Source organism: Oncorhynchus masou, chromosome 12 (assembly GCF_036934945.1).
Source record: "Oncorhynchus masou masou isolate Uvic2021 chromosome 12, UVic_Omas_1.1, whole genome shotgun sequence".
NCBI classification, from domain to species: domain Eukaryota; kingdom Metazoa; phylum Chordata; class Actinopteri; order Salmoniformes; family Salmonidae; genus Oncorhynchus; species Oncorhynchus masou.
Window position 1 is genome coordinate 67,130,670 of NC_088223.1, and position 16,854 is coordinate 67,147,523.

The 16,854-nt window shown below is 42.8% G+C and overlaps 1 protein-coding gene and 1 long non-coding RNA gene across 2 annotated transcripts in view; both read right to left on the reverse strand.

Annotated features, from left to right (window-relative positions):
* LOC135550695 (LHFPL tetraspan subfamily member 7 protein-like) overlaps positions 1 to 16,854 on the reverse strand; it is a 183,336-nt gene that overhangs the window by 70,145 nt on the left and 96,337 nt on the right. The gene's annotated exons all lie outside the window — the stretch shown is intronic.
* LOC135550694 (uncharacterized) lies at positions 651 to 7,362 on the reverse strand. Its single transcript, XR_010457133.1, has 3 exons — positions 2,033 to 7,362; positions 1,730 to 1,835; positions 651 to 1,582 (listed from the first exon to the last, which is right to left on the reverse strand). It is a non-coding gene; the product is annotated as an uncharacterized LOC135550694 (long non-coding RNA).

Consider the following 16,854-nt stretch of genomic DNA (forward strand, 5'->3'; position numbering starts at 1 on the left):
TCGATATAGGACTTGTTTTACTGTGGATATAGATACTTTTGTACCTGTTTCCTCCAGCATCTTTACAAGATCCTTTGCTGTTGTTCTGGGATTGATTTGCACTTTTCGCACCACAGTATGTTCATCTCTAGGAGACAGAACGCGTCTCCTTCCTGAGCGGTATGACGGCTGCGTGGTCCCATGGTGTTTATACTTGCGTACTATTGTTTGTACAGATGAACGTGGTACCTTCAGGCGTTTGTAAATTGCTCCCAAGGATGAACCAGACTCGTGGAGGTCTTGGCTGATTTCTTTTGATTTTCCCATCATGTCAAGCAAAGAGGCACTGAGTTTGAAGGTAGGCCTTGAAATTCATCCATGGGTACAGCTCCAATTGACTAAGTGTCTGTAAACTTCTGACTTCAACTGTACCTTGATGATATTTGCAACATACCCTTATTTTACCAGATCCTCTTCACCTTCATCCGGTGGAAGTCTTTATTTAATCCCTTATTTTTTCTGCCAACTACATGAACAAGGTGAAATCTATTTAAATTCATGGTATCAGAATGAACTACTGTACTAAACCAATTCAGAACTCACTTGTTGACGTGTTCTTTTGCAGATTCAAAGCCAGATTAACCCATTGCAGAATGTATCCATAATCATGAATGAAAAGCATATTTATTTGACAAAAAGGCACCTAGGCATCCATCAATCATGTCAAACACCTGAACTCCAACAATTACATTGTTTTAAAGAAATAAAAAATATTAAACAATGCATACAATGCATATGCCTTTTATACATAACACATAAACATCTGAATTTAAGTAAACTTTCAATGATTTAATCATCAATATCACAAACCTGGAACATCGAAGAGCACCATATAAACTATTATTATTATCCAACAGTGCAAATATTCTTCTGCTTTTCCAGTTTAGGAATTAGATCAGCATAAATAACACAACAGCATATTGTGATTTTGGTGGGTGAGTTACAAATGGAAAAACTGGATGCGTGAGGTAGGTTTTATATAAAATACTAGGTCAACTCCAGCAGAATGAGAAACACACTTAACAGACTGAAAACACGGAAGCCATGTCTAAAATCAGCTATATCAACACCCTTCTGGTCAATTTAACAGGTCCATGTTGCTGCTGTCAATTATGAGCAGTACATTTACCACTGCATTCAGCCTGAACCCCAGAATAAGGAGGACAGCATTACACAGCTGAAAAAAAGGTAGCAAAAACAGTACACCACAACACTATTAAACGTGTTACTGAGTCTAGATGTTATCAAATCAACAGAAGAACAAGTGAAGGAAGCAGCATAGGGGAATGGATGAAGGTTGGCTGGGTTTATAGAGACAAGATGGAACCATTGGGGCATAAAAGGCATAGCGTGGAGTAAGGTGTAGCTAGAGAGGTGGTTGGCCATGGAATAAATATCAAATGTGGTGCTGGTGTACTTCTGCAGCCCTTTTCGGTTGTTGTCACAAATATCCGGCCCATGTCCAGTCATATACGGGGCCTCGGCGTGTCCCTCGACATCATTCTGTCTCAGTTGTAGCATTCAAATTGTGGCCATCGTGTGTCTGTTAAACACAACATTAAAAACAAGTGATCACAGCATTTCCACAAATTGAGCCATAAACAATACAACTTAAGCATTGAGAACAGCATTTTGTTGACAACATGGTTTCCACGGTGTCTACTGTGTGTGAATGATGGAAGAATCTTACCCCAGCTGTAAGTCCATTTGAGTGTATGTGGTCCCTTAGGCCTGCATTGGGACCATTGGAGACTTGGGATGCTTGCTATCAAAGTGCTGCTTGAATGTCTTCAGGTCTGTGTCAATAAACGTCAAGTACAAAATAGAGTAAATTAATCTGTGGCTTAGATTGAAAGTTGACACAAATGATAAACTAAGCAATACGATGAAACAAACTACTACGCATATGAAAGACTGTACCATACAGGCCAGTACAATATTCTACATATGTAGTGGAACCTAGGCACATACAATACCAACCAGCACTACTCACCCGACAGACAGGGTAGGGGTGGACCAATGCTGCCTTAGCTGCAGTCTTCTGGTTAGTAGCTGCTCCATTCTTTTTAGCAGCCACCACCATGGCATCAGTAAACAAGTTCAAACTTCAACTTGATAGTGGAGCATCAATAACCCCGCCCCCAGTTGTATTCATAGTACAGAATATTGACTTAAATGGGTGGACAGCTCCGGATCTGAATGGCAGGACTGTGTATAAGCTTTTGTTCCAGCCCATGATTCGGTATGTTGATTATTTAAGTTAGGTGTTAGAGCTGGGCTGGGACAAAACCCTTCACACACTCTTACTCTTCAGGACTTCCTGCAATGACTAAAACAGACCAGGTTCCAGGTTGAAACAGCTGACCTAGTTGAGAGATGATACGTCTCAAGCACACCCAATGGTTCTGGAATAGAGAATGTGCAAATAAGGTTTTCAATTTGGCACAATTAACATTAAAGTAATTCTACCTCAAAAACAAATGTGTGAATGCCAATTCATTTAAAGCCCACCATAGCAGATAGGCATGGGTTACATAACCTTGACAACTAGCTATACTAATGATCTGCTATCCAGAGGGTAACAGCACACATATCAATGTTCTCCCGCAGTAAAGTAAGCACACTGTTGACTGAAAAAAGGATGCTAATGAGTCCATCTCTGAAACCTCTCAAAAAGCCAGACTAAAATAATACAGCTAGCTAGGGTAGTTACAAGTCAAGTTGTACTTGAAGTAGGCTACCCACCCCTCACCCACAGACACAAACAAACATGATCAAAAACGCCTAGCCTTAGTTTCACCATCTAAGTTAGCGAGCAAGCTAAACTGTTTGTTTATGAAATCCAAAGAAAACTAAACTCGTTTTAATGAATATGTCATGCATTTAAATGGCTAAACAAATGTAGCCATCTAGCCAGGCTAATGTTGCTAATTAGCTAACCTGTGAGCTAGCTAGCTAGATAACAGGCATATTCAATTCAAAACGTGCCCAAGACAGTTCACAGAATTGTCCAATTCAACAACTTTATCCTATTTATTAATTACTAAATTTAGCTAACATTACGTAGTTAATCCAGAGATTCTTACCTTTGCCTCGATTTGGCAGTTTTGTCCAGATCATCATTGTCATGGTCTGTGACATGAAGCTTGAGACAGGCATTTGTAGTTCTGTATGATAGCCACATTAGCAGCAGCAAACACAGGTTAATATATTGATAAAAGTCACCGTGTCCAAGAGAGATTTACACAGCTATCAAAACATCACGCTATGGTAAGACTACACAAGACACAGCCCTTATTTGAAGCGTTTCTAAAATCAACAATGGATAAAATGAAAAATGATTTCTGTGTTTGACTGCTACCTTTTATGGGTAATATTACTCATACTGTGGTAAACTATGTTAGCTAGCTTGTGTTGTAGTAGTATAATGTATCCACACTGTTTGCTGTGTTCCCTCCCTCCATCAATTGTCTCAACTCTCCCTCTCTACTCAGCTCTCTCTCCATCGCTCTCTCTCACCTTTCCACTTCCTTCCCTCTCTATCCCTCTTTCTCTCTCCACCTCTCCACTGTCACTCTCTCTCCATCTCTTCCTCCCTTTCTCAGAGAGAATCATTTCACCAGAAGCCATAAATCCCAGAGAGAGCAGAGTGATGGTGGAAGCAGCATCTCAAAACTTACATTTGCAGTAATTCTGTTATCGGGTGAGGCAGGCCGCGCTCGGCCACGGCTCCAGATTTAGACCGTCTCTCCCAGTCCCCCTCCATCTCTCTCTGTCCGCAGCCTCAGAGAGGCCTTTTTCTGCCAGGCTGCCTTCTTCACTGTCCCCCCTCTCCCTCTCCAACCCTCCATCTCTGGTTGTTTTTGTTTGTGTCTGTCTATGGTTCTCTGAGTCTGAGGATAAACCCTCCAGTGCAGTAATCCTCAGAAGTGACAGTAATATGGCAACGGTGTGTGTGTGCGTGCGTGCGTGCGTGCGTGCATGCGTGTGTGTGTGTGTGTGTGCGTGCATGAAAGGCCTCAGATGGAATAGTAGGCAGCGGTGTGACATATGACTGCCTTTAGCCTTAGGGAGCCTCAGCAGTGCTGTTACTGGCTGCTCTATAGGAGTACATGCTCCAACTGTATAATATAGTACAGAGATAAAGGGTATTTTTGCTGAGGGGAAAGAACTGGTCCAATTGGATTGAGAATGAATGAAGGTGTGCTTGAGGTATCTAAGTGTGCAAGCTGTGCTTTATTCTCATGAGGAAAGGACCCACACTGAATAGGACACAATCAGCTGTGGCCTTGCCCCTAAAGTGAATGTGTAGTGTAAGGCTGACTTACAATGTTTGTCTGACAACACAGGCAGGATGCATGAAATCAAAGGACTACTGACTGATAGTCTACATAACATCACACACAGAAAGATTGGGTGGCAATGTCCTTCCTGCCTCCAATGCCAAAATCTCACAGCCAAACAGAACCACAATAGCATGGCAGAGTGTGCTAGCTCTAATTATGTTATCACCCACCAGTGTGACATGAGGCTGTGTGTGTGTGTGTGTGTGTGTGTGTGTGTGTGTGTGTGTGTGTGTGTGTGTGTGTGTGTGTGTGTGTGTGTGTGTGTGTGTGTGTGTGTGTGTGTGTGTGTGTGTGTGTGTGTGTGTGTGTGTGTGTGTGTGTGTGTGTGTGTGTGTGTGTGTGAGAGCGTTCAAGGCTGTTTGCCTCCAGATTGTCTCTCCTCCGCCTTCATTAAGTTACGCAGAAAAACACACAAAGGTATGACCTTCACATCCTCTCCATCACAGACACATTAAGAGCGAGAGAGACAGAGAGGGGGAGAGGGAAAGAGATAAACTGCTCGGTTTATGTACGACGGGCGTAAATCACATTACCTAGTGCATTAATATTCACAGCGCTTACAGTAATGAGCAGAACATAAATACACATTATGCCCCACGTATATATTAACAACAAATATATCATTATAATACAACAGCCTCAACTGTAAAATAAACAAATGAATAATGTATGATCTGTATACGTTATGTCAGATGAAAATCACATCCATTCCATCAATGCAGATTTCAAATTGGATTCATATTGGAGATGCAGTGTGGTGTAGGTTTGGTGGAGACCCCCCTTTGGTCCAGAGATAAGGGAGCACTGAGCGCCCTCTTCCCAGGAAAGCCTCGGTGAGCCTGGGCAGGCAGGGGCTCTACCCTCCCTGGGCCTATTGGGGGGTGGGGGCTTGCCTGTGCAATGTGCTGGAAAACCACCCCACTGTAGAGAGTAGATTATTGAAATCTTCTCAGGTGGGGTGGGTTGCTTAAACTTGGAAAGGGAGTAGGGGAGTGGTAGTGGGCTGGGGGAGAGGGCACAGCCAAGCATGAGAGGAGACACTGATGACACCTCCATGACTGAGTAATTCAGCAATATCTCGTCCTGACACCACTTCAACTATATTTTCTCCATCTCAGACACACCGATATAAGTATGCACTCATACACACACACACGTACCAACGCTATGAGCACACACTCTTGTGCATAGGCTCTCGTACAGATGCTCTTTTAAACACACACGTGCACACACACAGGGGAGGAGAGATGAGGGTGTGCAAGCTGTGACGGTGAACATCAATAAGGAGAGCAGCTGTGGAATTATTGTGGCACATTGGGAGAAAGGAGACAGACCTGAGAAAGTGTGACAGGGAAAAGAGAGAAAGAAAGACAGAGAGAGGGGGAGAGAGAGAGAGGGAGAGGGAGTGAGTGAGACAGCGAGAGAGAGGGGGAGAGAGCTCTTCAAATAGCATTGGTAATAGATTTGGTAATAGCATTGCGGTTCTTTAAGGAGTAGAGTTCTGTACCAGCTTGGGCAGCTTTCCTTTCCTTCCCTTCTCTCAATCTTCAATGCCACACACCCTTTCCATGTGTGTGTGCAAAGGCTCTGGGTGGATGTGTTCAAAGACATAGCTGCTTGCATGTCTGTTATGGGGACTTGTGGATCCCACCACCACAACTAAGTAAAGTACTTACAGTCGCTTGCGAAAGTATTCACCTACCACATTGAAGATGCAACATATTTTTTATTGGGAAACAAACAAGATATAAGACAAAAAAACAACAACAAAAAACTTGAGGGTGCATAACTATTCACCCCCCCAAAGTCAATACTTTGTAGAGACACCCTTTGCAGCAATTACAGCTGCAAGTCTCTTGGGGTATGTCTCTATGAGCATGACACATCTAGCCACTGGGATTTTTGCCCATTCTTCAAGGCAAAACTGCTCCAGCTCCTTCAAGTTGGATGACTTCCGCTGGTGTACAGCAATCTTTAAGTAATACCACAGATTGAGGTCTGGGCTTTGGCTAGGCTATTCCAAGACATTTAAATATTTCCCCTTAAACCACTCGAGTGTTGCTTTAGCAATATGCTTAGGCTCATTGTCCTGCTGGAAGGTGAACTTCCGTCCCAGTCTCAAATCTCTGGAAGACTGAAACAGGTTTACCTCAAGAATTTCCCTGTATTTAGCTCCATCCATCATTCCTTCAATTCTGACCAGTTTCCCAGTCCCTGCCGATGAAAAACATCCCCACAGCATAATGCTGGTGTTGAGATGTGTTGGGTTTGCGCCAGACATAGCGTTCTCCTTGATGGCCAAAAAGCTCAATTTTAGTCTCATCTGACCAGAGTATATTCTTGCATATGTTTGGGGAGTCTCCCACATGCCTTTTGGCGAACACCAAACGTGTTTGCTTATTTTTTCCTTTAAGCAATGGCTTGTTTTGGGCCACTCTTCCGTAAAGCCCAGCTCTGTGGAGTGTACAGCTTAAAGTGGTCCTATGGACAGATAAACCAATCTCCGCTGTGGAGCTTTGCAGCTCCTTCAGGGTTATCTTTGGTCTCTTTGTTGCCTCTCTGATTAATGCCCTCCTTGAATGGTCCGTGAGTTTTGGTGGGCGGCCGTCTCTTGGCATGTTTGTTGTGGTGCCATATTCTTTCAATTTCTTAATAATGGATTTAATGGTGATCCGTGGCATGTTCAAAGTTTGAGATATTTTTAAAAACCCAACCCTGATCTGTACTTCTCCACAACTTCGTCCCTGACCTGTTTGGAGAGATCTTTGATCTTCATAGTGCCGTTTGCTTGGTGTTGCCCTTTGCTTAGTGGTTTTGCGGACTCTGGAGCGTTTCAGAACAGGTGTATATATACTGAGATCATATGACAGATCATGTGCCACTTAGATTGCGCACATGTAGACTTTATTTCACAAATTATGTGACTTCTGAAGGTAATTGGTTGCACCACCATATTTAGGGGCTTCATAGCAAAAGTGGTGAGTACATATGCACACACCACTTTTCCGTTTTTATTTTTAAAACAAATTTAAAAAGTTATTTTTTCAATTTCACTTCACCAATTTAAATTACAGGTTGAAATGAAACAAAATAGGAAAAACGCCAAGGGGGTGAATACTTTTGCAAGGCACTGTAAGTAAAAATACTTTAAGTCTTTTACTTTTACTTCACAACATTCCTAAAGAAAAGTATGTACTTTTTACTCAATACATTTTCCCTGACACACAAAAGTACATTTTTAATGCTTAGTAGGACAAGAAAATGGTCACACACTTATCACTTACTGCCTCTGATCTGGCAGACTCACTAAACACATGCTTTATTTGTAAATTATGAGTGTTGGAGCGTGCCCCTGGCAATCCGTAAAAAAAACAAGAAAACTTTTCTGTCTAGTTCGCTTAATATAAGGAATTTTTAATTATTTATATTTGTACTTTTACTTTAAAACCAAATACTTTCAAACTTTTACTCAAGCAGTATTTTACTGGGTGACTTTCCCATTTTCTATTAAGGTATTGTAATGGCTTTCTTTATGTGAAGGAGAGTCGGACCAAAATGCGGCGTGGCTATTGAGATTCATGTTTAATAAAACAAAGGAAACACAAATCAATACAAAAACAATAAACGTGAAAACCAAAACAGCCTAAACTGGTGCAAACTAACACAGGAACAGGAACAATCACCCACAAAACCCAACACCAAACAGGCTACCTAAATATGGTTCCCAATCAGAGACAATGACTAACACCTGCCTCTGATTGAGTGGATATGGGGGAGTGGCAACAGTAAGTCCTGGTGAATGGCTTATCATCTTGATTGCAGAAGAAGTGAGTTGAGGACACATGGATTGGATAGGAGACCTCCTCATCTGGCTGAATCCCCAGGGCAAAGTATTGAAGTTGCAATCTAAAGATTATATAATACAATATATGAAAAAATATAAAATTACGAGCAAATGAATCATGTCCTGTCCTGGCAGGCAGAATTAAGGCCAAGGAGACAGATTATTAAAATATAGTATAGGGGAATGGACGTCAGTACTTAATTGGCTGAGTTAATTGTCTGTCATAACATAGCCTTGCTGGGGGCAGTGTGTGTGTGTGTGTGTGTGTGTGTGTGTGTGTGTGTGTGTGTGTGTGTGTGTGTGTGTGTGTGTGTGTGTGTGTGTGTGTGTGTGTGTGTGTGTGTGTGTGTGTGTGTGTGTGTGTGTGTGTGTGTGTGTGTGTGTGTGTGTGTGTGTGTGTGTGTGTGTGTGTGTGTGTGTGTGTGTGTATGTATGTATGTATGTATGTATGTATGTATGTATGTATGTATGTATGCAGAGAGCACTAATGGGCTGGTCTTGATGCTGCTGTCATAACAACAATAAGAGGTTAGGATGCGAAGACACTGTGTTATGGGGGGATGATTGAAATAGATCTGTGTGTGTGTGTGTGTGTGTGAGGGTGTGTGCGTGTGCTGGCCCATGTTGACTCCAATTCTTCCCATAGTTCTGTCAAGTTGGCTGGATGTCCTTTGGGTGGTGGAACATTCTTGATACACACTGTTAACTGTTGAGTGTGAAAAACCCATCATCGTTGCAGGTTTTGACGCTTTCAAACCGGTGCGCCTGCCACGTACTACCATACCCCGTTCAAAGAGACTTAAATCTTTTGTCTTGCCCATTCACCCATTCATTCCGTGTCTCAAAATCCTTCTTTAACCTGTCTCCTCCCCTTCATCTACACTGATTGAAGTGGATTTAACTGTGGATTTAAGTGACATCAATAAGGGATCATAGCTTTTACCTCAATTCACCTGGCCAGTCTATGTCATCGAAAGAGCAGGTGTTTCTAATGTTTTGTACACTAAGTGTATATGTATATGATGATGTGTATAGACATTATGGACAGTATATGAATAAATGCATGTGTACTGCAGTAGTTATATAGGATGAGCCTTGACTAGAATACAGTATATACATATGAAATAGGTAAGACAGTATGTAAACATTATTAAAGTGACCAGTATTAAATGACTATGTAAATACGGCAGCAGTCTCTAAGGTACAGGGTATGTTACGGGATGGAAACCGGCTAGCAACAGTGACTAAATTCAGGGCAGGGTACTGGGCAGAGGCCGGCTAGTTACAGTGACTAAGTTCAGGGCAAGGTACTGGGCAGAGGCCGGCTAGCAACAGTGACTAAGTTCAGGGCAGGGTACTGGGCAGAGGCCGGCTAGTAACAGTGACTAAGTTCAGGGCAGGGTACTGGGCAGAGGCCGGCTAGTAACAGTGACTAAGTTCAGGGCAGGGTACTGGGCAGAGGCCAGCTAGTAACAGTGACTAAATTCAGGGCAGGGTACTGGGCAGAGGCCGGCTAGTAACAGTGACTAAGTTCAGGGCAGGGTACTGGGCAGAGGCCGGCTAGTGGTGACAATTTAACAGTCTGATGGCCTGGAGATTGAAAAACAGCTTATATGCACCTGTACTTTCTCCACCTTCTAATTGGTATAGGGGTGAAGAGGCCATGGCTTGCGTGGCTGAGGTACTTGATGATCTTCATGGCCTTCCTGTGACACAGGGTGCTGTAGATGTCCTTGTTGGGCTAACCCCACCACCCTCTGGAGAGCCCTGCGGTTTCGAACAGTGCAATTGCCGTACCAGGCAGTGATACAGCCCAACAAGATACTCTCAAGCCAAATTTCTTTAGCCTCCTGATGTTGAAGAGGCGGTGTTGTGCACGCCGAGGAACTTGAAGCTTTTCACATTCTCCACTGCGGCCCCGTCGATGTGGATGGGGGAGTGCTCTCTCTGCTGTCTCCTGAAGTCCACAGTCATCTCCTTCGTTTTGTTGACCTTGAGGGAGAGGTTATTTTCCTGGCACCACTCCTAAAGGGCTCTCTCCTCCTCTCTGTAGGCTATCTCATCGTTGTTGTGTTGCCACGCAGTCATGGGTGAACAGGGAGTACATAAGCACGCACCTTTGTGGGGCCCCAGTGTTAAGGATAAGTGTAGTGGAGGTGTTGTTGCCTACCTTCACCACTTAGAGTCGGCCCGCCAGGAAGTCCAGGAACCAGTTGCACAGGGCGGGGTTCAGACCCAGTGCCCCGAGCTTAGTGATGAGCATGGAGGGCACTATGGTGTTGAAGGCTGAGCTGTAGTCGATGAACAAAATTATTGCATAGGTATTCCTCTTGTCCAGATGGGCTAGGGCAGTGTGCAGTGCAATTGCACCATCCGTGGATCTGTTGGGCGGTATGGGTCTAGGGTGTCGGGTAAGGTGAAGGTGATATGATCCTTTACTATCCTCTCAAAGCACTTCATGATGACAGAAGTGAGTGCTACGGGCGATAGTCATTTAGCTCAGTAACCTTCGCATTCTTGGGGACAGGAACAACTTTCTTGGGTACAGGTGGACATCTTGAAGGAAGTGGGGACAACAGACTGGGATTGGGAGAGATTGAATATTTCCGTCAACACGCCAGCCAGCTAGTCTGCACATGCTCTGAGGAAGCAGCTTGGGGTGCCTTCTGGGTTGGCAGCCTTGCGAGAGTTATCACGCATAGTTGGACTGTTTGTACTCGTCCATGTTCCCAGTCACCTTGCCGTGATTAAATGCGGTGGTTCGCGTATACACTGACTCAGTCACCGAGTCAGTGTATACGTCAATGCTTTTCTCAGAGGCCACCCAGAACACATCCCAGTCCGCTTGATCAAAACAATCTTGAAGAATAGATTTTGATTGGTCAGACCAATGTTGAACAGTCCTTACCACGGGTACTGACTGTTTAAGTTTCTGCACATAGGTGGGTAGGAGCAGAATGGAGGCGTGATCTGATTTCCCGAAGGGAGGGCAGGGGAAAGCCTTGCAGCCATCCTAGAAGGGGGAGTAGTAATGGTCAAGAGTTCTCAATGAGCAAGTAGTACAGGAGATGTGTTGATAAAACTTCTGTAGCGTTTTCCTCAGATTTCCCTTGTTAAAGTCCCCAGCTACAATAAATGTTGCCCCAGGATTTGCGGTTTCCAGTTTGCACAAACCACTCTGCAATCCCCTAACCTTCCACGCTTCAGCTGTTAACATGATGTATGAAACTGTCGATAACAGTCATGCTGCAGAGAAAATCCTTGCTGCCAGAATAAATATACCTTAACATTGGATGTGAAGGCAAGGCCAGGGAAGGATATGAACTGTACTATTTGTAGAACGTGGCAAAAGAACAGAACAAAGCTGGCTATGCTGAATAACACTACGGTCTTACTCAGATAGCATGTTAGCGGCATAGAGTGCTAATGTACTATGGCCTCTGATATTAAGACCTTTTGTCATGTTAATAAGAAGCACACAGCTCGGTGAGGAGAGAGGCAGGTTAGCGTGACTGGACATCCTCTCCTCCCCTCTCCCTCTCTCCCTATCACTGAGCCTTTCATTAGCGGGGTGAGCAGTGGAAGTCCTATTGACTCAACTGTCCCTTCAGGCCACAGAATGCATGATCATGGCTGCATGCCTGCCTACCACTGCCCACTTCCATGCCCCAATATCACAGGAAGAGAGAGAGGAGAGGACTCGATGCAGTCCTGCACACCACCCCTGTCCCTCTAGCTAGGTATACTAGAGATTAGGAAACACTGATTAGTGGCCAGTAAAAAACAAGAACATGCAGAACAGTGTTCTTGTTATTTAGTTTAGGAGAAACATCACTTCCTAAACTCAAGCTTGAACTTTAACTTAGAACATGATAATGAATTGTCAAAACCAATAAGGACCAACAACAGAGAGAACACCTTTAGCCTATAGAAGGAGACTCCAGTTTGGGCTCTTGTTTCTTGTTTCCACCACGTCCCAAAGCCTAGGTTGAGCAGGGTTTTAGAGAGCTAGGTGGAGGTGTACTTGAGGGGAATATCACCTTGTGTCCTCTGGGGTAGAGCCTCAGTCTGTGACAACATAATGTGCCTGGTCTCACTCACTGAGACCTCAATACTGGTATTGACTTGCAATCACTCTGCTAACATGGACCCATTGATTTATACCTCCACATCACTCCCGCCATCCCCCCATTCTTTCCTCCCTCCATCCCTTGTGTCAGTATGGACGTTCTTGCCCATCTGAAGAGAAGACGTGTGTAGACTCCTAATGCACCTCACGCAGGCACGCACACAGAGTAGCCAGACCGCTCAAGTCTGATTTCGAAATTGGACGTCTATCCTTGTCCTGAGGAAGTTGGGAAATGCCTTCATAACTGGCCACTAGGGGCAACAGTGAGCACTACTGCCATCAAGTAGTAATCTGATGACTCCGGATCCAAAAGTCACGTGGTTCAATCGCAGTGGTAGAAAAATGTTTTTGTGTTTTTTTTTTACCCTATCCCAAACCTTAACCCTTACCTTAACCGTTCAGAGTGAACGTCACTCCTTTTCTTGTGGCGCAGTGGTCTAAGACACTGCATCTCAGTGCAAGAGGCATCACTGCAGAACCTGGTTCGTATCCAGGCTGCATCACATTCAGCCGTGATTCGGAGTCCCATAAGGCGGCACCCAACTGTCCAAGCACGGGTTTGGCGGGGGTAGGCCGTCTGTCTATACTTACCTGGAAAACATGCTTGTTTATCATTCCCCTTCATAGGAACTGTGCGACATACCTGGACATTCTGTGAGTAAATCAATGTGATTTTTGTTATACAAAGAAACACAATCTCAAGCCGTTTCTTGGAAGCAATTTGGCTAATTACATTGTATGCCAATACACACACACACACACACACACACACACACACACACACACACACACACACACACACACACACACACACACACACACACACACACACACACACAGTGTGTTAGTCCCTGGCTGCTGAGCTAGAGGACTGAATAATGAGACATGATTCTCCACCACCCCGGCCTTGTTGGTTCTCTTCTCTCCTCTCTCCCTTCGTGTATGGTGGAGGAGTTAGCACACAGGGACCCAGCTGAATCCCTCAGACAGACACATGCTACAGCCTGCAGTTATTTGTTTTTCTATCCGGACCATATGTGTCCCCCATGTTGGTACTTATACAGCATGTTATCTAAAATGCACGTCCACCTCACAGTACCCCATCTGGATAATGATTCAACACTTGGTCTGATATCAAGGGTGTGAGTGGTAGAGTTCCTGCTTTCCCCTTTTATCTGTTGGTCCTGAAGAGGGTCACTAATATTATATAGTACAGAGAGGAGGACACACTAAGGAAGAGGGGCTCAGTGAGAAGCATATCCTGGACCAAAACGTTCTGTTACGGATGACTGCATTACTCATATTGTCAGGTGTGGACATACACAGTGGTTGTACAACAATGAGATATTTCCCTAATAGGATGGCTTGGCAATCCCCTGGACACAACATCCCATTTGGCACATAATCAATGACAATCCTGCAAACCTCGGGATACATTCCTTTGATTTACATGTGTTGATTTACATGCAGATTGTATGATAAATAGCCAAGTGCCACACACACCTCCCCGCACACATACAACCATATCCCCCCAACCCAGTAATTAGTGAAGTTGTCTACACAGCAGCTCAGCCAGTAGTTTTATAGCTAGGATGGGAATAGCTGGCTGGCCATGCTCTGAGGACCACTGCTTATTTTCTGTTAATAGATTCATCAGCAGTCATCAGCCTATCAGGCCTGCACATTTATACTGACGAGATGATGGGGAGACATACACTGCTTCTACACCTGCACACCGTGCTTCTACACCTGCATTGCTTGCTGTTTGGGGTTTTAGGCTGGGTTTCTGTAAAGCACTTTGAGATATCAGCTGATGTAAGAAGGGCTATATAAATACATTTGATTTGATTTGACTTACAGCATGCATGCAGTCTCTTACAGATCTCTTTTTCTATTTTCACTACTAATTCATCTTCCTCTCATGGCTTGGGTGATGACTGTGATTTGTCATTGCTGTGCACTAAACATGTTGGAGGACATACATATGCAGTCTGGGAAAACCACATTTGACTGTTCCATTATTCAATTCCAGCCATTACAATGATCCTGTTTTCCTATAGCTCCTCCCACCAGCCTCCTTGTGTGTGTGTGTGTGTGTGTGTGTGTGTGTGTGTGTGTGTGTGTGTGTGTGTGTGTGTGTGTGTGTGTGTGTGTGTGTGTGTGTGTGTGTGTGTGTGTGTGCGTGCGTGCGTGCGTGCGTGCGTGTGTGTGTGTGAGACAGGGTGGATGTTGTGCTGCTGAAACATCGGCCATACAAAGCAGAGCTGTTAATCCCTAACAGATTGATTGTCACTCTGCCACACAAAGAGACACCATGGAAGAAATGCTCTATAGCATACTGTAGCAGGGTATTCACATCTTATCTTACCAGGTTCTACTGGAAATGGATTCATCTGCACCCACTTAAACCAGTCGCTGATAAGAATGAAAAAAAGCAGTGGAACTGGCTTTGAGGTCCAGATTTAAATTTGAGGACTCTATAGGAAACCCATTATTGAGCGAGATTTATAGAAAGAGAGTGAAGCCCCCCGTGAATAACATTACTGATGCTGCTGTGTTAAATAAAATATAATGTAAGTGTATTGGTCGCGTAAACACAGATTTGCAGATGCAGCAAAATACTTGTGTTTCTAGCTCAAACAGTGCAATAATAATACCTAGCAATTTTTTTACAAAACAATATGCCCAGTATGTAGGTTCATATGTATGTGTTACAATACATATATGTATATATACAGTGTCTTTGGAAGGTATTCAGACTCCTTTACTTTTACATATTTCTTTTACGTTGCAGCCTTATTCTAAAATGTATTGAATAAAAAAAAATCCTCAGCAATCTACACACAATATCCCGTAATGACAAAACGGAAAAAGGTTTTTAGACATTTTTGCACATTTATAAAAAATAGAAAACAGATATACCTTACTTACATAATTATTCAGACCCTTTACTATGAGACTCGAAACTGAGATCAGGTGCATCCTGTCGTAGGTTTACATACACAGCCAAATACATTTAAACTATATTATTCACAATTCCTGACATTTAATTCTAATACAAATTCACTGTCTTAGGTCAGTTAGGATCACCACTTTATTTTAAGAATGTGAAATGTCAGAATAATAGTAGAGAGAATGATTTATTTCAGCTTTTATTTATTTCATCACATTCTCAGTGGGTTAGAAGTTTACATAAAAATACATTTATATATTTTGTGATATAAATACCGAGTATGTCTAATTCACCATCAGCCCATTTTATAGGTAAGCTGTAAGGTAATGTAAAAGTTGTATTTTTTAAGGATCCAATACGTAATATTGTACACATCATAATTAGGTTTTAGTCCAGAGAGTTCATTAAAGTTATCTAGATCTTTAATGAGACATTGCAGGGATAACACTTGAGTCATCGGCATACATGACACCTTTGTTTTTAAGCCTTGGATTTCTAATCCTCTAATGTTGTTATTGGATCTGATTTTAATAGCTAGCATTTCGATGGCCATAACGAATACATATGGTGACAGCGGCCACCCTTGTTCAACTCCTCTTGACAATTCAAAACTCTCTGAGACGTAGCCGTTATTTACCATTTTACACCTGGGGTTGCTATACATGATTTTTTACCCATTTTATAAGAAAATTACCGAAATGGAAAAAATCCAGGGATTTATAAATAAAATCCAGTCTTACTTTATCAAATTCCTTTTCAAAATCCGTTTTAAATACCAATCCTGGCTTCTTATATGTTTCATCATGTTCTATTATTTCTAGTAGTTGTCGTATATTATCTCCAATGTATCGTCCATGTAAAAAACCTGTCTGATCAAGATGAACAATACCTGGTAAAACCCTTTTAATTCTGAGTGCTATGCATTTTGCTAGTATTTTTGCATCACAACATTGAAGTGTAAGGGGCCTCCAGTTTTTTAGATAGACCGGGTCTTTATATTTGCCATCTGGGTCTTGTTTTAATAATAGAGAAATCAGACTGCTGAGTACCTGATAGACTACCATTTCTATAGGAGTAGTTAAAACAATCTAACAATGGAGCTTTTAGAATATCAAAAAATACTTGATATACCTCTACCGGTATGCCATCAAGCACTGGGGTTTTTCCAGACTGAAAGAATTTAATAGCCTCAAAAAGTTCTTCCTCTGTAATTTGGCCTTCGCACTGATCTTTCTGCCCATTTGTTAATTTTCCATTTTTTATATTATTTGGAAATAATTCCTTACCGTAATCTTCATTCAGTGGGAGAGGATGAGACGGAGAAGAGAACATCTGCCTAAATCAATTAGCTTCCTCTTTTAAAATATCATTCGGAGAATCATAGATGACTCAGTCTTCTATACACCTTAGCCAAATACATTTAAACCACATTTTTCACAATTCCTGACATTTAATTCTAATAAAAATCCACTGTCGTAGGCCAGTTAGGATCACCACTTTATTTTAAGAATGTGAATGTCAGAATAATAGCAGAGAGAATTAT